This window comes from Bombina bombina, chromosome 2 (assembly GCF_027579735.1).
Source record: "Bombina bombina isolate aBomBom1 chromosome 2, aBomBom1.pri, whole genome shotgun sequence".
In the NCBI taxonomy this organism is placed as follows: Eukaryota; Metazoa; Chordata; class Amphibia; order Anura; family Bombinatoridae; genus Bombina; species Bombina bombina.
The window spans coordinates 1,295,415,982-1,295,441,359 of NC_069500.1; positions in this window are offsets into that span (position 1 = coordinate 1,295,415,982).

The window sequence follows — 25,378 nt, forward strand, 5'->3', positions numbered from 1 at the left end:
AAAAAACTAACCTCATCTGAAGAAAAAAAGAAACCTAACAGTACTTTACAAAAAAAGCTGCCATTATACAGAAAAAAAAACAAATTACCAACTATAAAAAAACAGTTGTGTCTATTCGAAAACTAAAGCCCCACTTTAGGGGGATTAACTGGTTAGGGGGTTTAGATGCTATTGGGTATTTGCTGTGGAGATTGTGGCAGTTTAGGGGTTAATAGTGTAGAGGGGTAATTTGCGATAGGGGTTGTGGTGTTTTAGGGGTTAATATAGTAGTGGGGTCATTTGCGATAGTTTTTTTTAGTGGTTTAGGGGTTAATAGAGTAGTTTAGTTCAACTGTTTCCTCCGGCCAAACTCTTTATGCAAACTGAAAGGAAAAAGTTTGATTGCTAAATGCCTATATAATCATCCACAATGGTTTTTGAACCATATTAAATTAATATAATATATAAAACAATACATTAAAACACTTTAAGACGTGAGATTCTTGAAAGCATTCACATGCTAAAATGTAGTCATAAATACACAAGATTTGAAATATTAAGTTTATTCAATTTAAATTTAAACATAGTGCAGAATATATAAGCAAATTACCTCTGGTTCATAGATTTTAAATTTCTAATGTTCTAATAAAAAAAATGTTACAGAAAAAAAAAAAATCAGTGGTGAAGATTCTTAGGTTATTTTGAAAGTCTGATTGCAAATTGTGACTCTCCTGAACAATACATTTTGCATACGGCTGATTGTTAAGTGGATCACTGATTTGATTATTAAATTAATGTAGTTATAAAAAGAAATAACACAGTCTCATTTTAATACTGTTTTTCAGCACTGCCATATTTTTAAGCACTTACATATTTTTATAAATATTAATCTTAAGCTTTAGTACATTTAGCATTTGACACTTTACTGTATTTCTATGAGAAGTAATCAAAGTAGCATAACCTTGCAGCGAAGTCTTGTAAAAAAAAATGTTTTGCGTCAAATTAAACTGCAAGCACATGCACAATATTGTAAAAGAGATAGCATGGGAAATGTAATTTCCTTAAAGTAATCCTAGGATTGGATAGAGTATAAATAAATGTAAAATAAAGAGCATGCTTCATGAAATATATCTAATATTGATAGCAAATAATATGCTGAAGTTAAGTGCATTTCCATGTAAATAAATTTGTGTTATACTTTCCAGGAAGCTGAGAACATATATATATATGATATGGATTGGCATTGTGATATATATAGATAACTTGGTGCTACATCTCCCTGTAAACTTAATATGGAAAAAGAGAGGTAAACAAAAAGGGAATATGGAACACAAATAAATGTTTTTATAAAAGTAATGTGCACAACAAAATTAAGCTTATCACTTTAAATCTGCTTACCCTAAAAGTACTCTGTCCTCTTTATTTATTTTTTGTAACACTTTCATTCTACTTTTTTGCTGAACTAAGACCACTAGCGTGACTCTCTTTACCTTATGCAGAGGTATATGATTATCGGCGAGGAAAATCTAGTAGTCATGTGTTGTGCAGATCTATAGTATCCCTATTACTATTATTTTTTAAATAAACTTTATTATGAAAATTGTGAGTGACAAGTCACTATCTGTCTCTTCTTATGTTTTAAAGGCAGGGAGTAATCTATCTCATTACTATTTGCCGATAAGCTTATATATGAATTAGTAGGCTTGTGCATTCATTTCATTATGAATGCAAAAACAGATATTAGTTTCATTTACGAATATCCTTGGGTTTTAAAATGTTGACCTCTAGAGCGCAGGAGAGCTGCACTAATCCTGACCCTTAGCCCAGCAGAGCAATAAACTATAAATTTAGTTTTTCACATTAAGTAATATATTTAATTCATACCCGGATATATGTCCAACTTCAGTCCATCAAAAGATCCGCATCTCAAGGCAGCGAATACAACAATAAAAAGTAGCTATAGACACAAAAACTATGAGAAACAGACATTTCACAGCTCTGTTTTGGGATTTTCATAAGAGTTTTCAAACCTTCATGGAAGTAAAACATAAGTAGCCAAACAAAATATAATACTTTACAGGTTATTGACTCTATCAGGTAGATTACAAGTTTTGCGCTATAGAGGGTAGTTAACGAATGCAACAAAAGTTGCTTTATTTCACCCTCCATATCGCTGCCATTACGAGTTTTTGAAAAGCTGGCTTGTGCGTGCAATATGGTTGCGTTGAGCTCCATACTGCACAAAATACAAGCGCTGCTTTGACGTGCTCGTGCACGCTTTCCCCATAGACTTCAATGGGGAGAGAGTGTTTCGAAAAAAACTAACAACTGCGATCGCAGAATGAATAGCTCTGTGACGCAGCCCCATTGACGTCTATGGGGAAAAAAAGTTACGTTTAAACCTAACACCCTAACTTAAACTTATTAACCCCTAATCTGCTGCTCCCAATATCCCCGCCACCGAAATAAATCTATTAACCCCTAATCTGTCACTCCCGATATCGCCACCACTATACTAAAGTTATTAGCCCCTATTCCCCCGCACCCAAACATCACCCACACTATAATAAATCTATTAACCCCTATTCTGCCACTCCCCGACATTGCCACCACTCATATATATATGAGTATATAAAATATATCTATATTTATATAGCGCACTGAGGATCTGTGCTAATCCTGACCCTTCTTCACAGAGCCCAGGGCCAAAGCTAATAGGAGCTTTATTAATATTATTATTATTATCGGTTATTTGTAGAGCGCCAACAGATTCCGCAGCACTAAGCTTTAGCACATGCTAACCTATTAGCGCAGTCGGGGGCTCTGTGAAGACGTGTCGGGGTTAACATATCTCTCAGGGTGCTTTAGATAAGTATATAGCGCTACATGTGAACTTTTTTCACCTGTAGCAAAAGAACATTTACATTAGTTTAATGAAAAAGAATGTACATTTTCCACGAATATTGAATATTTGTTTAATTTAAAACAGAACAAATACCAAATATCACGGCAGCTGAATATTTGGAAAACTATTTTTTCTGAATATTCAGCCCAAAAGATTCAAAAGTGGCTTAGCATGGCGGATCCCTGGGCCTTCGCTAAAGGACGCTCTTTGAAAACCCACTTATTCAGCGAGGCTTACCATCGCTCCTCTGTTTTTCATCCCACTCTTATTAAATCTTGAAATTCCTTTACTTGATACTGCAACTATAATCCACGTGACAAGATACCCAAACCTTATGTCTCTCAACCGGTAGACTGTAAGTTCTTGGGACCAGGGCCCTACTCCACCTGTACTAGATTTGTTTAGTCTGTTATGTTTTTCTATCTTATCAAAAAACCTTGTCATTGTATACCTCTATCTCTGTACTCAGCGCTACAGAATTTTACTGCCCTGTACAAATAAATGATAATAAGAATGTGAAGACACTGAAAAAAACACACAAAAATAGGGTTTTCAATAACTTCTAATGGTTTGGAAGGCCTCAGATTTCAAAAACCATGTAAGACATTTTACGCTGAAAAAAAAAATTGCTTTTATTGCCTATTAAGAAATTCATTCAACACTGCAGGGTGTTGAATAAAAATAGTCATATAAGTGCTATATACAATAATTCGCATCTTAAAGGGACATGAAACCCAAATTGTTTCTTTCATGATTTAGAAAGAGCATGCACTTTTAAACAGCTTTCTAATTTACTTCTATTATCTAATTTTCTTAATTCTCTTGATATCCTCTGCTGAAAAGCATATCTAGGTATGCTCAGTAGCTGCTGATTGGTGGCTGCACATAGATGCTTCGTGTGATTGGCTCACCCTTGTGCATTTCTATTTCTTCAACAAAGGATATCTAAAGAATGAAGCAAAATAGATAATAGAAGTAAATTTGAATAGATGCAGTTCCTAATGAACTGTATAAAATACTAGGTCAAAATATTACATCCTATCTTAAGAATTTATATAACTATTTTTATAAAGAGAATAAACCAATTCCTTCTAGTTTTACTGCTTCCCTGACAATGTTGATTTTGAAGCCGTCTAAGGACCCAACTAAAAAAGAATCTTATTGTCCCATAGCATTATTAAACTCTGACTATAAATTGCTTACTTTTATACTTGCTAATCGGTTACAAAGGGTTTTACCCACTATAATACATGAAGACCAAGCAGGCTTCATGTATAAAAGAAACTCTGCGGCCAAGATCAGGGAAATTTTTTTGGTGATAGATTTTTATAATTGTTCAAAGGAATCATCTATACAAAATAGGAGTAATCTAGTAGACCCTGCGCTTATTTCAATTGACGCAGAAAAAGCGTTTGATTCAATTCATTACGACCACTTAGTTTTCTCTTTAACCAAGTTTGGGTTTAAAGATAACTTTGTTAGTTTTATACGCAATTTGTATAATTCACCCATCACAAAAATAATAGTAAATAACAATCTTTCACCTGATATTTGTCTTAGAAGAGGTACTCGTGAGGGTTGCCCGCTATCCCCGTTTTTATTCAATATATCAATTGAACCATTGGCAAGTATGCTATGTCAGCATATGTCAGCATATAGAGGGCATCAGAATAGGATGTCTCCAATATTAGACAAAATATCCCAAAAATATTGTCAATTATTGAGTTATACGGCTCCTTTTCCGGATATAGGGTTAATGTGTCAAAATCTGAGATCTTTTGGATAATGGAAAAAGGGGATGACAGGTCTGAATCCCCTTTTAAACTTGCATCTGAAGCTTTCAAATATCTTGGAATCGTTATATCTCGACAACCTAAGACTTGGTATAGTTTTAACATCTCTCCTATAATTGATAAAGTCAAAGAGTGTATGAGGAACTGGCAAAACTTTCCACTTTCAATTTCAGGACAAATAGTTCTATTTAAAATGATATTATTGCAAAAAAGGGTATATGCCCTACAAAATACCCCGGTGTTGTTGAAAGGGAAGGACTTAAGAGATCTAAATACTTCAATTCAGAGGTTTATATGGCAGGGTAAGAAGTCCAGAATTTCATTTAAAAAAACTTTGTCTAGCTAAAAAGTATGGAGGCCTGGCACTCCCTGACATTCGTATATATAATTTGGTGTTCCTGGCTAGGATAGTGCTGGACTGGATAGCGACTGCAGGTTATGTAACTAATAACATTCTTGAGAATAACATGACCTACCCTTACTTACCAGTTTCTTTAATTCACTGTGAGCCCAGTAAGTCACCAATAAGAATCAAGCTTCTCAAATCTTTCTATACGCCTATAATAGCCTGGCAAAAATTTTATTGCTAGGACTTAAGACCAATAGCTCTAGATATCAAACAATCCTGGGAAATCCAGAATTCCAAGATGGTTCTCAGTCAAAAGTCTTTCAGACATGGAGAGAACTAGGATTGTGTAGGATTGTCCAGCTATTAAATTTGGAGAACTCCACAATTAAGACATTTAGCACAATGAGGCAGGAATTTAAACTAGAGGATAAAGATTTTTATGCATACTTACAAACCAGACACTACGTCTATACGCTTATTAAGGATTATGAGTGGAGTTGGAATTGGGGAGATTTGGAGAATTGGATTGCGATGGTTAAAAATGGATTCTTTTCAATAGCCATGGGATATCAAATAATAATTTCTATATTGAATGACTCCAACTTAAGAGAGATATCTCAGCAGTGGAGTAAGTTAACTTTGGGTGTAGAGATAAGTATTCCTCATATAAAAAATTCCATAGAATTGGTAACCCAAAGCACATTATCCTCAACTTGGATTGAATCCCATGTGAAATTGCTATACAGAACTTATTACACCCCAGAAAAGGGGTTTAAATGGGGTAACTTAGCATTTCAGATGTGTCCAAAATGTTTCTACCCAAGGGCCAACTTGATACATATGATATGGGAGTGTCCTAAAATCTATCAGATTTGGCAGAAAGTTGTTTTTTGGGCCTCTAAATCTTTGAAGCTTCCCATTGGGAACCTTAATATAAGACAGATAGTTTGTCTTTGGGATGAGGCACAAAATCTTCAACACAGGAAGTTAATTAATGCAATCATCCTGGTAGTTAGAAATCTGATATTTAGGAAATGGAAGGCAACAGATACTCCTAGCCTAGCAGAAGTTAAAAACTATTTGAAAAAACAATATGTACTTGAACAACACAATGTAGATATGAACAGTGAGTGAGATATTTTTGCGTTTTTCAAAAAAATGGGCACCGTTTATTAAAGGTTTTCCTGTGAATGAGAGAGAATATCTTTTTTTTCCCTTTAGAAATACGGAGATAGTCTTATTAGTTTTCTTTTTTTTCTTTTTTCTCTCCCTCCTTCCCCCCCCCCCCACCCACTCTAGAGTAAAAGAATGAGGTATAGGCTCAAAGGTTTAGGCCTATAGGCAATAATGAAGTAATATGATTTAATTAAACAATGGCATCATGAGTAAATGTTTTAGGTACATTTTTCAACATGACATATTAGCATTGTTGTATAGATGCCTGTGTTTTTGATATTATCCTCTACAAATATGGCAACAAGCGACATTTTGTAGAGAGGTGGCTTGAAATGGAATGTAGAGATACATTGTAATTTTTATTTGTACTGGCATTTAAGGTCTGTAATTATTATATGTATAAAATTAATAAAAAAATAAAATAAAAAAAAGTAAATTCGAATACCTAAATCATTAAAGAAAAAATTTGGGTTTAGTGTCCCTTTAATGTTCCATTGATTCTTAATGACAAAGTATCCAATTTTACAGAGCAAACTAATCTAAATAAAACAGTGTTATTTATTTTATAAGAATTGTAGAGAAAGAAAAGAGAGTATGGAAAAGAAGAAAGAAAAGTAGACAGAATTGAGGGATAAAATATTGAGAATTGAAAATGAGGAAAATGGGAAGAATGTGGCCGCTTGCAGCGTTCGGATCTTTTCAGAGCAAAATGTATTCTTGTTAAAGTGCAGCACACTAAGATCTGGATTTGTACAGATCCTAGTGTGTTGCACATTCACATACAGAAAGTATGTGTACAGAAATTAAACTCCCACACCTGAGTCCTCCATGTGGGAGTTCCCGTAATTAGGACATTGCCCCTTTATGCCTAGGCAGCGGTTGTAGAACTAGAGTCTCTGCGTTCCTCCACATGGGACGCCGACACTAAAGAAATCATTCTTGGTTTTCTCCGAGACCAGGAGCCGGACCGGGTAAGTACCTTACAACTAGACTCTGTTAGGGTCAAATTTGATTCTCCTGCTATGCCCGTAAAAATCAAACCATCTGCCTCCTCACTCTTCAACCTGTAGCTCTTTATAGGAGGGCCCTCCTCTTGTGTTTGTCCTGTTTAGTCTGTTTTATGCATCTGTATTTTTTTATTTTTTTTACCATGAATTAGTGTCAGGATGGATCATATTAAGGGTGGTAAGAGAGATCAAAAATAAAAGCAATATACCTCCTTTTTACAACAGTTTATTTTACATTGATTCCCAATAATAACCATAATCCCAACACTGACACCAATTACAGCATGCACCAAAAAGTGGGACATAAGAAATTTACACCTATAGATTTAAGGTGCATTAAATACAGTAATAACACTCAGTCTGAACTTAAAATGAGAAGTAGATTTTTTTCTGAGAAATTTCAGTTATGTCTATTTCTACTCCCCCTGTATCATGTGACAGTCATCAGCCAATCACAAATGCATATACTTATATTTTATGAATTCTTACACATGCTCACTAGGAGCTGGTAACTCAAAAAGTGTAAATATAAAAAGACTGCACATTTTGTTAATGGCAGTAAATTGGAAAGTCGTTTAAAATTGAGTGTCCCTTTAAGTTAAGATACCATAACTAAAAGAATTACTTATAATTAAGTCCTTGATGAATTCATATCCGTTATCTCAGTATGTGTATCCAGGAAAGCCTGAAGCCAGTTTGTTCAATTTAGCTATAGGAGATAAAGGCAACCCAAGCAGGTGGCTCATTATACAGCCCTTAAGTATAAATTATGATTTTATTAATAATCCTTATTCAATAAATAAGAAAGTTTTGTTAAGCATACTAGTTTCTTGGTAACAGAAGTATTGCACCACACATGTTGCCTGTTACCAACAATAGGAAATGACAACGCGTTTCTTCACCTTTTTTTCAAGATATGTCAAAACTGAAGTTATTATGTATTATTCATCTTGTTCAGAACAAAATGATTATAGTAATTGTCTTGTACTTTTGTTTGGAGATGAAGGTCATTGATTTCAAGTAAAAAATGTATAACTGAAAAAGATGTTCTGAAAGACTATCTAAAGAAAATAAATCTCTCTCATCAATAGCCACTTACTGTGCACAGTACTATTCCCGCAATCAGATTTAGGAGGAAATGTATAAATCATCATTATTAAAGTCAGCTTCAGTGAATGTTGACAGAGTTGTTTTTTTATCTCTTTTATAATAGCTACAACTATTATTATTAGATTGCACATAAACAAATATGCACAAATCTCCATAAATGTCCTAAGTGTTTTATGTATCTTGTCTTGAACTGAGGAATTCATAATGCATTATACAAAAGTGAAAATTTATTATGCAATTAAATTAAAATGAGTTGAAGTTTTTCAGTGAATGTTATAAAGCTGTACACATTTTCACATTTTTGCTAAGGATATTAAAATATAAATATAAAATGCACTTAGAGGAAATAAATATCTTTTTTGAAAAACACACAGGTAGGAAAAGAATAAAATCTGTAATTGCTATAATAAATGTGAGATATTGAGTAATATTTTATGAAAAGCTTGATTATATGCTGTGCCAGGAAAGCATTGCACGGTATCAAATTAATTGTCCCAATTGTTATTCAGTTCTTAACAAAACAGAAAACCACTTGAGGCAACTTGAAATAAAAAGTACAAGTGGCAATACAATGATTATTGACAGTGATGGAGACTGATGGGTTTTTAAGGAAAGGAATTGATCAATTTTCTATATTTAGTGATGAGGCATTTCACACACTGCTAGAGCTATTTTTTAGTTACGCCGTTTATAGCACTGAGATATAAATGTCAATGTTTTTTCTTGGAGGTACAAACACAAATTATACCATGATTTTTTTAAAGGGACAGTCTACTCCAGAATGTTTATTAAGATAATCCATTTATTATACATTCCCAAGTTTTGCCTAACCAACACTATTATATTAATACACTTTTTACCTTGGTGATTACCTTGTTTCTAAGCTTCTGCAGACTGCCCCCTTATCTCAGTGCTTTGACAGACTTGCATTTTAGCCAATCAGTGCTGACCCATAAATAATTCCACAGGAGTGAGCACAATGCTATCTATATGGAACTAGCACTGTTAAACTGTGAAAAAAAGTCAAAATACACTGAGAAAAGAGGCAGCCTTCAATGGCTTTGAAATTAGCATATGAGCCTACAAAGAATACCAAGACAACAAACCTAACCTTTTTCAACTTTTCAATTTATTTCTATGATTTAATTTGCTTCGTTCTTTTGATAGCCTTTATTGAAAAGCATACCTAGATAAACTCAGTAGTAATGCACTACTCTGAGCTAGCATCTGATAGGCGGCTGCACAAATATCCCTCTTGTCATTGAGTTACCCCATGTCTTCAGCTATCTTCCAGTAGTGCATTGCTGCTCCTTCAACAAAGGATACCAATAGAATGAAGCAAAGAGGATAATACAAGTAAATCGAAAAGTTTTTTTTTTTAAATTGTACGCTCTATCGGAATTTTGAAAGAAAAATTTTGGGTTTCAAGACTCAACAAAACTTTAAAATTCATATTTATGCACATAATTGCTAGAATACAACTGAAGAAGATAATTGATTAAATCCAATACACACATAAGTGCCAGAAGTAATCCTTATCATAAAGCTCAATTATACAGCAACACAGTTAGTATATCGTTTTATTCACTGAGGCCATTTTCTAATAAGAAGAAAATGTATTTATTTTGTAATCTGATCAAAATGTATTTTTGCATTTACAACACCATGTGAGTCCAAATTATATTGTAGCTCATCATATTGCAAGTGCTCACCTTTTCCACCTACATAACTCCCTCTTAAGAGGAATAAAGAAAGCTTTTCAAAGCAGATTAATGTTTAAATAAACCTGATTATATTTCAGTCTCCAACACAGTTTTCAGAATAGATAACGCAGTGCACAGAATGTTCAGGTCAATGCATTTTAATACATTTTTTGTCAACAAAATAACAGTAGATTAATGGAACATTATAGGTCCAATTATTCCTTTTCTATAGAGTTTGTAAAATAACTATAAATTATATATACATTATGTTAAAAAATGCTTATTTTTGTAACTCAGAGATTGGCTCTGTAAAGGTTCGGATTTTGAGAGGATAGACAGCCTCTGGTGTGTATGCTCCATGCACATGCATGATTGATAGCTACGAGGTTGTATAGTTCATACACACAAATCAGGCTCCTGCAGTGCTCCAAGATAGGCCCATTGTGCAAAATGTTACACCAGCCCCAGAGTTCCACCAATAGAGTAGCAGGAGTGGTCCTTATCAGCCAATGAGCAAGCTGTTCCTAGCTATACATTCTGTACAAACATGAACTAAGACCTTCTAACTCTGACAGAACTCTGACTCAGTAGCTGATTATTTCACCTATACTCTAGTTCAGAAAACCTTAGTATCTGAAGGACACGCTGATGTAAGGGGAAGATAATCTACAAGGCAAACAAGCCAAAAGGCTCTAGAAAACTAGACGGCCTACATATTATTAGGAAGCTCTCTTAGTATGTCTCATCAGCTATATATGTCACATATCCTTTACACCACTGGTTTTCAAACCTATCCTTAGGCCTCCCCAACAAGCCAGGTTTTCAGGATTACCTTGGATGAGAGCAGGTAAAATAACAATGTTTACTACTCAGCTAGTTATTTCACCTGTGCTCCAGTTCAGATATCCTCAAACACTGGCCTGTTATGGAGGCTTGAGGACAGGTCTGAAAACCAGTGCTTTACACCATGGACTCTTTAGAAGCATATTTTTATATAATTATGAGCCCCCCACCCGGTTTAACTAAGATTTTCTACACTGATTCTAAATTTAAACTCTATTCTAATATATACAAGGATTTTCCTCAGTACAAATTGATTTTTTAGTTATCAGTTTTCTTTGAAATGATTTCTTCATGTTTGAGAACATATTCTACAAGTAATTGCACATCCTTCTTGCTAGTTATGAACTCTTTCTGGTAGTCAGCAATAGTGAGATTTTGTGTAGAACAATACAAACAAACATAAAGATAGCAAAAAAGAGATGGGGATATGTAGAAAAAGCAGAAGAAAGAATTATCTGGGGATAATAAATCACCAAATCTTTAGATTAAAGCAGAAGCTTTTTGCCTAGATTCTTAAATGTCGGGGAGGTTATTGAGGATCCTTGTTTTTGAAGGTGAGATCAAATAAATTTAAAGACCGCTGCTCCATAACTTGTCCACTTGGCCGCAAATCAGCAGGGAGCGGCATTGCACAAGCAGTTCTGATGAACTGCTTGTGCAATGATAAATGCCGACAGCGTATGCTGTCAGCATTCAGCGATGTCAGTCGGACATGATACGCTACAGCGTATCATGTCGGACAGAGATTGGTAAATCTACCCTATGGACTGAAATCTTCACCAATGGAAGCGGGTTTTTAAGCAGTGTTTTTAAGCAGCACTTGAAATTGGGGTGATTTATTTTCTGGGAGTTTTATTTCACTGTTTTTATTTTATTTTAAGCATTTATTTACATTTTCAGTGATTTTTTAATGTAACTTAAGTTGTTGTGTGTTTCTTGGGAGATAAAAAGATTAAGGGCCAGATTACAAGTAGAGTGGTATTTAATGCTCCCACACCAGCGGTAACCCCGCTAGAAGTAAGCTTTTTGCACGTGTCAGGTAGCACTCAGTGGAGGCTCCTCCAGTTGTGCACATTCGCACGTGAACCCCCTGGGCTGGGCAGGGCAAGGAGGAAAAAATTGAGCAAAACAAAAAAAAAAAAAATTGAGCAAAAAAAAAAAATTGTTAAAATTTTATTTTTATTAGTGTGTGTGTTTTATTATTTATACATTTTATACATTCATTATTGATTATAAGTATAGTATACAGTACACTTGTTGTAATGTATGTATAATATATTATAATATTGTTGTAAGCAGCCAAGCAGGAGGGAGCTAGGACCAGGCGGACGCCGGATGACGACAGAGCAGCCAGAGCCAGAGAAACTGCAGGATTTCAGCTCAGCTGACGTCACCAGACCAGTCCACACCGCGTCAGTCACTAGCTTCTCACTCCTCCTCTCTAAGAGCTCTGCTGCTGTGTACTGTGCGCACACCACTCCCACAGAAGTCGTCACCTGACCTCCCCTATCCTAAACCTGATCGCACGTGCGATAAAGAAAACCCCTATCCTGCACAGTGATCTCTATGCATCACTGTGCAGGCGTAGCTCCTCCCAGCCCGGCACTGCTAATAGACTCCTATTCGCACAGGCTGAAGTGTGCGAGCTGACTTCAGCCTGTGCTCTGGCTCCTCCCACAGTCTGGCTGATGCCCTGATCTTGCCTCTGATACGCTGTTGCGTACACATGACCGCCCCCACAAGGTTCCTCCCCCTCAACGGCGCGAAAAGCTCATTGAGGAGATAGCCGTTGAGGAGAGGAGCCTTGTTTTACAGAGCACCTCTGTCACAGGCCAGCGCCAGCACTGTCATGTCATGTCATTCTGGAGTCTGGACCGGGGCAGGGCAGGGGCCAGGACCGGTTAACTTATTACAGGTATGTGACAGCCTCAGGCACATTTTATTCAATTGCTTTTTAATGAGAAAAGCAATAAGTATTTATAGCTAGGGAAAGCCTGGGTGTTTATATACCGGATTTGGACGTAACAGTACATGGTAAAATGTAAATGTCCAGACTGTTTAAAAGATCTGCGTGCATACAAAACCTGGGCTCAAAGGACTCCTCGCAATGCATTTGAAGTGAGCCAATCAGCTTTCTGCATTGTTGCGTGCCACCACTACACTCTCATGATCCAGTTAGGGAGGTTGTAGCTAAAAGAGCTTATCAAACTGAATCTTTGGTCTTTTATGTGAAAATACTCCTGGGCATAAATGGGACATGGTACTCAAAAATTGTTCCTTCTTAAAGAATGTTTCAATATATATATTATAACGCTTTATTTTATTTGAAAAATAGATGTTCTGTGGGAGTGAGCAGTGGAGCCCCAGGTCTTAGTGTTACACTATTATGCACCATAACAAGCTTTTACTTAACCCTTTTTTCATTTATATTTTAACATGTTTAACTGCATATACTGTACATGATAGAAACATCTTGAATAAAATGTCCCTTTTTTCTTATTCAGTTAAAGTTTACTTTTAAATTCCCCATTCCATTAATTAGGTGGTTAAACAAAGTTAAAGGGACAGTCTACACTAAAATTTTTCTTATTTAAAGATAGATAATCCTGGCTGGCTGGGGGCATCATTTTATTGCAGTGGGCATCATTGTATTGCAGGGGGGGCTGGCTGGGGGCATCATTTTATTGCAGGGGGGGCTGGCTGGGGGCATCATTTTATTGCAGTGGGGGCTGGCTGGGGGCATCATTTTATTGCAGTGGGGGCTGGCTGGGGGCATCATTTTATTGCAGTGGGGGCTGGCTGGGGGCATCATTGTATTGCAGGGGGGCTGGCTGGGGGCATCATTGTATTGCAGTGGGGGCTGGCTGGGGGCATCATTTTATTGCAGGGGGGGCTGACTGGGGGCATCATTTTATTGCAGTGGGGGCTGGCTGGGGGCATCATTTTATTGCAGTGGGGGCTGGCTGGGGGCATCATTTTATTGCAGGGGGGGCTGGCTGGGTGCATCATTTTATTTCAGTGGGGGCTGGCTGGGGGCATCATTTTATTGCAGGGGGGGCTGGCTGGGGGCATCATTTTATTGCAGTGGGGGCTGGCTGGGGGCATCATTTTATTGCAGGGGGGGCTGGCTGGGGGCATCATTTTATTCAGGGAATATATGTAGTAGTACTGACTTAGAGCTTTAGAAATGTCTTCTCTGTCCTGGTTGTCTAGCCCTAGAGGAGCTTTTTCTCTGTCCCTTTCACCTATTCCTCTGTCCATGACCTTGTGTAGTCCTAAAGAGCATACAGGGATGATTTCCAAAATAATTGCTATTGCTACTCTGAATAATATTTAAATACATTTCTAAATAAAAACAAAATAACAATCACTTAAATGGGGACTATGGTAAAAAAAAAATTATGGGGAACCACTTTTTTAATTTCAATTATCCATTTTTCAAAGTCATTTTATGTTTTACTAGAGATTAATTTATTAAATAGAATAGATTAGATTATATACTTTGTGTTAGATTTAGATTTTTTTTATTCAACCTTTAAAAGCCAGCAGTAACCTTTGTACATTTTTCTACCCTTTTAATACCTTTTCTTCTCTCCCTACATTAATTCTAAAAGACTCCTTGTTTTTTGATTGACATGCCTCCTGGCTGACATATGTATTTAGTACATAAGTACTAAATACATATGTCAGCCAGGCATGTCAATCAAAAAAATTGTAATGCATGCTAATTAAATACATTAATATTTTACTCTGAAACCCACTTACTAAGATTAACATTAGACTTATGAGCTGGATCACTAGTGTTTTATGGATGGGTCCTAAGCTAAAGTTGTGGGGTCATAGTAGTGCATCTTGGGTGTGTTATGGGTGGAGTAAGGCATGTCCTGGGTGGAACTGGGGAAGTGCAATTCACTGCTGCTTTTCATACAGGGGTGTACTGTGTCCTACAAACTGAGAATAATGTTGAGGAATCAGTCACAAAGTTGAAGTTACACTGGGTCTGGATATTTCAACAAGACAACGACCAAAAACACTGCTGGTTCAAATGGCTTTCTTGAATGGGCGTGGTTTTCTCAAAGGGGTGTGGCTTTCTCAAAGGGGCGGGGTCTTGTGCACCACCATCTTAAAAATTCACCAGCCTCCACTGGTAGCACTTATATTACAAGTTGAAAGTAATTTTTTTTGCTTGGGGGCTGACCTGATGCACACAAAAAGCCAAAGTTAAAATATCACAATTGCATTAACGCGTTGCCCCATAGGAGTCAATGGAGAGAAAAAAAGTAAATCTAACACCCTACTCGTACGCAAACCTGATTGAATATTCTCAAGTGCGCTAACCTGACATGAAATTCTGACTTTTTCATAATCCAATGTTCTTCACATAGAAGAATAAGTTTTAATTATTCATAAACACACATTTCTAAGCATATCTGATGGGGGTTTTTTTGTAAAATATATATCTATAACTCTCTCTCTCTATTGCAAAATAGAGGACTTTTTGTTTAAAGTGAGTATGGGGTTAATCACCAATTACAGCAGAACTTGTCAATTAAATTTTAACCAATTGAGTTTTCCCACCTGCCTTAAATAGGCAAGCTGGGATTTTATCTGTAGCTATGATTACGCCTTGACTGGCGAAACATGTCAGCAGCAGTACTATTCAAGTTTTTGCAACTCTTGTGAGATTTCTCTTTTGATCTTGTACACAAGGATTTTTACCTGAAATAAATCGAGTTTTGGTTTTGGAAAAGTCGTCTGCATCTTGTTTTCTTTGTTGCTACATATCCTCAGGCAGCAGAGATTTTCCCTTTCTTAGTTCCTGGAGTCCCGCACATACCGGTGACTGTAGACGGCTCCTACACGTTAGTTGAGTCAGACAGACGAGTTGGACGGATCGGATTGGTTCTCTGGGATCACGAGGTGTTTATCACTCCCCCTGCATATGTAGGACGCCGAAGATACCATCTTTTTCACAGACGGAGGTTACTGCAAACAGCACATCACAGGACATTTACCGTTTTCCTAACGGCAAAGCTGCACCAAAATTGGAGGTTGCCTGGTATGGGGAGTGAAGGCTGAATTGCCTGACCATAACACAAGCGAGGTATTTATCGCCACTTGTAAAGGCGCTCATACGGAGCAGCAGCTGGGACTCTAAGGTACCTATAATTGGTTAAACACCTTAGGTTATATGTTGTACAGTGTTTGCCTGTCCATTTGGTCATATTGGTGTGACGGAGTGACATCACTCTCGTTTTGATCCCCTACCTGAACTGCACTTTGGACTGTACATTCAGGAGTTTTTTCCATCTCCGTTCACTTGGGGACTCTACATGTTAATGTGTTTTAAATTTGGCACAATTGCATTACAATAGGTTATTGAAGTATTACTGTGATAACTTTCATCTATATTATTTTTTGGTGTATGCCTGATAACACCTTTTTTCACAGTTAATACTTTTTTGCTAACCTAAGGGACTTACCATTACTAATCATGGAAATCTCACAATTTTATTCACTTATGCCTCTTTCAGCAAGGGACAGTTCTGATACGGGTATAACGAAGGTTTTTTTCCACAGATAAAGCTAATTATTCGCTTTCTGGTCTTTTTGAAGAAATGGAGAAACTACTAATAAGGGAACATAAGTTGCAATGGGACATTTGGACAATGGAAACTTATGCTAAACTTAAAATCATTCCCTGTGGTCTGCGTATTAACACATTTCCTACTTTTGATGTTTCTGATGTTGATTTCCTTACCTCTTGGAATGATGTTTTTTCAGAATGTTCCATTCATTTAATGGTGTTGTTAAACTCATACAAACTGCATTTGTTAAATATTGTTAGAGAAGAAATTGGTCTTTAACAAGCTGAAATGAATAATAGGTTAACTGATATTAACTTTCCTAGATTTGATGCTATACTCAAAAGTGGGGTGGCAGAAGTGAAACAGACCGTATTAGAGACTAAACACACAAAATTTGTCAGAGACCAATCCGATTACACTAATAATAGTGTGTATATCTGGAAGCGTTCTGATAAAGGTAACTCTAGACGTAATAGGAGTAGATCTAGAAACAGACGACAGAACCATACTGTTAATAACAACAAAAATAAAAACAAGAGCCAACAGAATTCAAAATCTAATCAAAAGAAAGTCACATTCAGATAGTGAGTCAGGAGAAGACACTGGAGCTTCAGGAGGTGAGGAACCCCATAAAGGCATCCTAAAAACACCAACCATATACACTCAATCCCAGATTAGTAACTTTCAGGGCACACCTCAGGTGCAAGTGGTTAGACCCAAAGACTCTCACCCTGGCTCCATTGCAGGGAACTCAAAATATATTTATGTAACAGACACAGTGGGTGCACAGACACCGGGCCCTTATGTTTCTAATGAGGATAAATTGAATTTGGCTCAGGTTTTTTGTCTCCCTCCACAGAAAACAGGGATAGGATCAGGGGCACAATAGAGTCAAGACCGATATCAGCTGAGAGGAAACAGAGGGAACAGGGGACAACAGAAATACAAGTAACTGATAATGTTGTGAATCTGTCTAGATATAAACTTACTTCAACTCAGTTATCTATACATAGTTTTGGTTTAAACTTTTCCCACTACTAATTTTGATATTTTTAAGACTCTTTTGGATGTTAATAAATTGATAAGGAATATCACTCTAAAGAAATTCTATCAAGGAGAATCTGATTTGTCTGTAACTAACATTGAAGCTCCTAGAATAGCAGTATCACCCATATCGGGTGATGCCAGACATAAACAAACATTCAGTGAGGTTTGTGACACACTCACACTTGAGAACCTATTGAGAGAAGGTAGCTTAGATACTAAGCTAAACAATATTAACTCCTTTGGAAGCTTTTAGAATCCCTCTGATTTCTACCCCATACACACTAGAGGCCAAGTACTGGAAACATTTTTTAAGAGGGTTGAACGTGACCTATCAGCGTTGAAAACAGCTGAAAATAATATTAATTCCAACCTTACTAGACAACAGAAATCAGCTTTAGATTAACTTAGAACTAGGGAAGACATAGGGGTACGTTCAGCAGATAAAGGTGGTTCCATTGTGGTTCTCGACAGAACTGATTATGTTCAAGAAGCCTTTCGTCAACTAAAGAATATTGAGAATTATACCCCTTTACTTGCTGACCCTACACATGTCTTTAAACATGAACTTTTGAGTATCTTGGACAATGGTTTGGAGGGTGGGCACTTTGACTCTGACACCTTTGAGTTTCTATGTGTTGACCATCCGATAGTGCCCATCTTCCACCATCTTCCTAAGATACACAAGTCCCTCAGTGAGGTGAAGGGACGTCCCATTGTTAGTGTAATAGGTTCTTTAACTGAACATATGTCTCAATGGATGGATGGCATCCTTCAACCATTTGTATTGTCGCTATATAGTTATCTTAGCGATACCAAACATGTTATTGAGGTACTCGAATCCAAAAAATGGAATTTTGGCTCATATCGATGGGCCACCATTGGTGTGGTTGCATTGTATTCCTCCATCCCCCACAAAGAAGGTTTGGAAGCTGTGTCATTCTTCCTTAAAAACTATTCTGACTTTAGTGAAGACTTTCAAAAATATATTCTGAGGGTACTGAGGTTCCTGCTTACCCATAATTATTTTAAGTTTGAAGGGGAGTTCTATCTCCAGAGATGTGGGACAGCAATGGGGGCAAAGTTTGCCCCCTCCTATGCCAACCTCTTTATGGGTTGGTGGGAGCTGTCCCACATCTATGGAGATAGTAACTCACATAGACATATGATTCAGTATTATGGACGCTATATTGATGACCTTCTTCTTATTTGGATGGGCGGGGACTCAGACTTCTCAGAATGTATTGATTTTTTTAAAACAATAATGATATTGGTATCAAATTTACCTTTGAGTTATGTACTAACACCACTGACTTTCTAGATATTTCACTAGAAGGAACAGAACAAGGAAAGATCATAAGCAAGATTTATCGAAAACCCACAGCTGGCAATGCACTGTTGCATGCCAATAGCTGCCATCCTCGGCATGTTCCATTCGCAGTCGCGAAGGGACAATTCGTTAGGGTCAAAAGGAATTGCACTCTAGATCATACTTGCCGTGAACAATCGCTAGAACTTAGCAACAGATTGAAAAAGAGGCTATTCCAATCATATTGTTCTCAAAGCAGAACAACAAGTTCAGAACACTGATAGAAATATCCTTATTCAGGAACATTCTAAAGTTAGATCCAACTCTGACACAGACTTCCAAGGTGTAACGTTTATGACTGATTTCAGTTCACAATACACCCAAATATGTAAAATTGTTAAAAAACACTTTAATTTTCTCTCAGCTGATGATAAATTGGAAGGTTGTGTCAGTGCTGGACTGTGATGCTCATATAGGAGAGCTAAAACCCTAGCTAATGTATTGTCACCTTCATTGTTGCCTGAAGTAAACAAACCCACCAGCTCTTGGTTGGTTCACAAAGGCTTGTTTAAATGCAGACAAAGTGCTGGGTATTTGAGTACATTATGGTATCAAATATTTTTAGATCAGAAGTTACTGGTGACACTTTTCCCATTAACAGTTGTTTGAAGTGCACCTCAACTTACGTTGTGTACCTACTTACCTGCACACTTTGTCATCTACAATATGTAGGTTTAACTACAAATGAAGTCAAAGTTCACATTCTTAACCACTTGTCCACTATCCAAGCAGGAGAAGCCAGCACACCATTGGTCAGACACTTTTCACGTTGTCATAATAAAGACATTAGTAGCTTGAGATGGCAAGCTATAGAAAAAGTTAATTGTCCTCCCAGAGGAGGAGATCGTGATCAATTGCTGCGAAAGAGGGAGATGTACTGGATCTTCAGACTTCGGACCCAAGTACCTTTGGGTCTGAATTCTGAATATGATTTAATTAACTTTTGGAAATGAGTCCTTGGGGTCAGTTCATCTCCCTCTTTCATAGCTGGAATATATACAGTATGTGCCTTTATTGGACGCTTCACACAGGTTCCTTAGCTTACATTCATGTATTGTTCATGTATTGTTCTTCAAGTGTGTGCATATATATTAGTGTAGGTTCTGACCTGTGTTCTCTATCTATAGATATTTCATATATATTTTATTTTATACACATCTCCACATCTATGTTCAATAAAATCATTAAAATAATATCCCTATATTGGTACAAATAATTTGGGTAACTTATTATTTAGTTATTATTTTTCTCTTTGTAAATTTCCGTTTAGAGGTTAGTAACTGTATCTCAATATGTCCCCCTTTTGTGTGTTTTAATCAAATATACGTATACATGCACTGAGGTGCAAATATATTAGTAATTAGTGTTTAGTATATTTGAACTCACAATTTGCAAAATATTTTGTTTAAAGTGAGTATAGGGTTAATCACCACTTAGAGCAGAACTTGTCAAAACATGTCAGCAGCAGTACTATTCAAGTTTTTGCTACTCTTGTGAGATTTCTCTTTTGATCTTGTACACATGGATTTTTACCTGAAATAAATCGAGTTTTGGTTTTGGAAAAGTCGTCTGCATCTCGTGTTCTCTCTCTCTCTCTTTCTCTCTCTCTCTCTCTCTCTCTCTCTCTCTCTCTCTCTCTCTCTCTCTTTCTCTCTCTCTCTATATATATATATATATATATATATATATATATATATATATATATATAAATACATAGAGCATGTTTTATACAGATGAAAACATTTAAAAGCATATCTATGAAATATTCATATTTAACAAAGTGATATACTGTATTTACTGTAAATATTTGTCTACCTATTTTATTTTTGTGTTTATATGTGTATAAATGACTGTTAATACATATATACACATATGAATATATAAATACATATGTACACACATAAACAAACACACACATATATATATCAGACCATTATTATGATTGTAACTGTACTTTGAATTGTATTTTTAATGTGTTTTGTGACACTTTTTGTTTAGTGAAGCAGTTTGCCAGAGCTCTAAAGGATACGCTATCCCGATGCACGTTACTGCGCCATTTGTAATCTGACACTAAATCTTTAATTGTTCCAAAATAAATTATGTATTAAGAATATACAAATATTCACCTAGATTACTAGTTTTGCGTTAGGAGGGGTGCGATGCTAACAAGCAGTTTAAGCTCACCGCTCACTTACAGACAGCGCTGGTATTACGGGTTTTTACAAACCTGGTGTTAACCGCAAAAAAGTGAGCAAAGAGCAAAATGTTGCTCCACATCTCACCTCAATACCAGCGCTGCTTACGTTAGTGGTGAGCTGGTAAAACGTGCTCGTGCACGATTTCCCCATAGGAATCAATGGGGGAGAGCCGGCTGAAAAAAAACCTAACACCTGCAAAAAAGCAGCGTAAAGCTCCTAACGCAGCCCCATTGATTCCTATGGGCAAATACATTTTATGTCTACACCTAACACCCTAACATGAACCCGAGTCTAAACACCCCTAATCTTACACTTATTAACCCCTAATCTGCCTCCCCGACATCGCCGACACCTACATTATATTATTAACCCCTAATCTGCCACTCCAGACACCGCCGCCACCTACATTATAGTTATGAACCCCTATTCTGCTGCCCCCAACATCGCCGAACCCTACATTACATTTATTATCCCCTAATCTGCCGCCCCCAATGTCGCCGCAACCAAACTACATTTATTAACCCCTAATCTGCCGCCCACAACATCGCCACCACTATAATAAAGTTATAAACCCCTAAACCTAAGTCTAACCCTAACTCTAACCCCCCCAACTTAAATATAATTGCAATAAATCTAAATAAAATTACTACAATTACCTAAATAATTCCTATTTAAAACTAAATACTTACCTATAAAATAAACCCTAAGCTTAGAGTTTTATTTTTTATTTTACAGGCAACTTTGTATTTATTTTAACTAGGTAGAATAGTTATTAACTATTTAATAACTACCTAGTTAAAATAAAGACAAATTTACCTGTAAAATAAAACCTAACCTAAGTTACAATTACACCTATCACTACCACTATAATTAAATAAATTAACTAAATTAAATACAATTACAATTAAATAAAATTATCTAAAGTACGGAAAAAAAACCCACTAAATTACAGAAAGTAATAAAATAATTACAAGATTTTTAAACTAATTACACCTACTCTAATCCCCCTAACAAAATAAAAAAGCCCCCAAAATAAAAAAGCCCTGTCCTACACTAAATTACAAATAGCCCTTAAAATGGCCTTTTGCAGGGCATTGCCCCAAAGTAATCAGCTCTTTTACCTGTAAAAAAATGTACAAATACCCCCAACATTAAAACCCACCACCAATACAACCAACCCTACTCTAAAACCCACCCAATCACCCCTTAAAATAACCTAACACTCTACCGTGAGATGTCTTCACCCAACTGGGCAGAAGTGGTCCTCCAGACGGGCAGAAGTCTTCATCCAAGCCGGGCAGAAGAGGTCCTCCAGATGGGCAGAAGTCTTCATCCAGATGGCATCTTCTATCTTCATCCATCCGGCGCGGAGCGGGTCCATCTTCAAGACATCCAACGCGGAGCATCCTCTTCATCCGGAGTCTTCTTACTAAATGACGGTACCTTTAAGTGATGTCATCCAAGATGGCGTCCCTTCAATTCTGAGTGTTGGGTTTTTTAAGGGGGGATTGGGTGGGTTTTAGAGTAGGGTTGGTTGTGTGGGTGGTGGGATTTAATGTTGGGGGGGGAATTTGAACTTTTTTTTTACAGGTAAAAGAACTGATTACTTTGGGTCAATGCCCTGCAAAAGGCCCTTTTAAAGGCTATTTGTAATTTAGTGTAGGGTAGGGCTTTTTTTTATTTTGGAGGGCTTTTTTATTTTGTTAGGGGGATTAGAGTAGGTTCAATTAGTAGAGTAGGTGTAATTAGTTTAAAAATCTTGTAATTATTTTATTATTTTCTGTAATTTAGTGTTTGTTTGTTTTCGTACTTTAGATAATTTTATTTAATTGTAATTAATTGTATTTAATTTAGTTAATTTATTTAATTATAGTGTAGTGTTAGGTGTTAGTGTAACTTAGGTTAGGTTTTATTTTACAGGTAAATGTATCTTTATTTTAACTAGGTAGTTATTAAATAGTTAATAATTATTTAATAACTATTGTACCTAGTTAAAATAAATACAAAGTTGCCTGTAAAATAAAAATAAAACCTAAGCTAGATACAATGTAACTATTAGTTATATTGTAGCTAGCTTAGGGTTTATTTTATAGGTAAGTATTTAGTTTTAAATAGGAATTATTTAGGTAATTGTAGTAATTTTATTTAGATTTATTGTAATTATATTTAAGTTAGGGGGTGTTAGGGTTAGGGTTAGACTTAGGTTTAGGGGTTAATACATTTAATATAGTGGCGGTGACGTTGTGGGCGGTAGATTAGCGGTTAATAAATGTAGGTAGATGGAGGCGATGTTAGGGATGGCAGATTAGAGGTTAATAAAATTTAACTAGTGTTTGCGATGCAGGAGTGCGGGTGTTTAATGGTTAATATATTTATTATAGTGGCGGCGATGTCCAGTTCGGCAGATTAGTGGTTAAAATATTTATTTTAGTGTTTGCGATGTGGGGAGCCTCGGTTTAGGGGTTAATAGGTAGTTTATGGGTGTTAGTGTACTTTTTAGCACTTTAGTTAAGAGTTTTATGCTTCGGCGTTGTAGACTGTAGTGTAAAACTCTTAACTACTGACTTTAAAATGCGGTATTAGTCTTGACAGGAGAGGGTCTATCGCTCACTTTTTGTCAGACTCGTAATACCGGCGCTATGCAAGTCCCATTGAAAATATAGGATACACAATTGACGTAAGTGGATTTGAGGTATTTCCGAGTCTGGCCAAAAAAGTGAGTGGTGAGCCTGTCATTTCAAGACTCGTAATACCAGCGGGCGTTAAAAAGCAGTGTTGGGACCGGCCAACGCTGCTTTTTAAGCTTAACGCACAATTTGTAATCTAGCCGATTGTTTTTCTCTGTACTGCTGTGTCGTTCTATATCCTATATTGCTAACATTAGTATATTACAGAGAATTCATGTTTGCTTTATAAATTGTATTCTGAGCCAATATGGCTGCCCGAAGAGTAAACTATTGCATATATTTTACTGCAACATTTCACACATCGGTTGATGAGCTCCATATATCAGGATGGACCACTCAAAGTTTAATAGCGGCTTGTATTTTTCAAGCAGAGTTTGACGCAAAGTGAACAAGGGCCTTAGTGAACATCTTTAAGAATTCCACATGATTAGTATAGGTGAAAATTCCTGTTCATGCTCCCAGAAAGCCCACACCTAGCCTCTTGTTCATCTCTACAATGTCTCTAGCACACCTTCTGTTCTATCCAGCAAATATTTTAGAATTAGAAACATTTTCATTAACTGTGGTTAAAGTGTGTTTCCTAAGTTGTTGCATTTGCACTTGTTTTTTTCCCTTTGCAAGAGGTTCCCATTCTATGTGAGAGATTTCTTGTATTGGGCACCTTACTCAACTATAAATATTAATGGCATGATCAACCACTAATTAATCTCTGGTAAAATAGGTGAAACGATGCTCAATAAATTTTTTCCATAATCTCACCTTCACAGCACCTCAGGCTCAATATCCTCACGGGCATCTATGAATATTGATCTTGCTAATTTTACTTAACCCTTTTAGGACATGGACATACCCTGTACAATGCGTGTCCCTAAAAGGGATACTAAACCCACATTTTTTCAACTTTCTAATTTACTCCTATTATCATTTTTTTCTTTGTTCTCTTGCTATCTTTATTTAAAAAGCAGGAATGTAAATCTTAGCAGCCTGCCCATTATAGGTTCAGCACCATGGATAGCTTTTGCTTATTGGTGGCTTACATTTACCCACCAATAAGCAAGCATAACCCAGGCTCTCAACCAAAAATGGGCCGGCTCCTATGCATCATATTTCTGCTTTTTAAATAAAGATAGCAAGAGAGCGAAGAAAATTTGATAATAGGAGTAAATTAGAAAGTTGCTTAAAATTGCATGCTCTATCTGAATCATGAATTTGGGTTTAGTGTCCCTTTAAGGGGTTTTTACCCCTGTAATAGTGTGGGTATTGCCAAATGTGGCTAATTTTACTTAACCCTATAATAACACAGCACAAGTCCTTAAGGGGTCTTCAGTTCTATAATAGTGTGGATCAGATCCAATCAGGATGATGGACAGCCCCTACTCAGTGGCTTTGCACAAGCAGCAGCTTGTGCAATGTTAAATATGGGCAGTGGATGCTGCCCACATGCCGCAAGGCCATGCAGACAAGTTTCATGACAGAAAATCTCGTCTAACCGCCAGTTGATAAATGAAGCCCATATTGTGGGTCTGGCCGAAAGTGGCGAGATGCGCTATTACTACATGTCTAATTCCAGGGGGCATATGGCAATAGCACAGTCTCACTGCTGTTGATGGTGCCATACTATTTAACC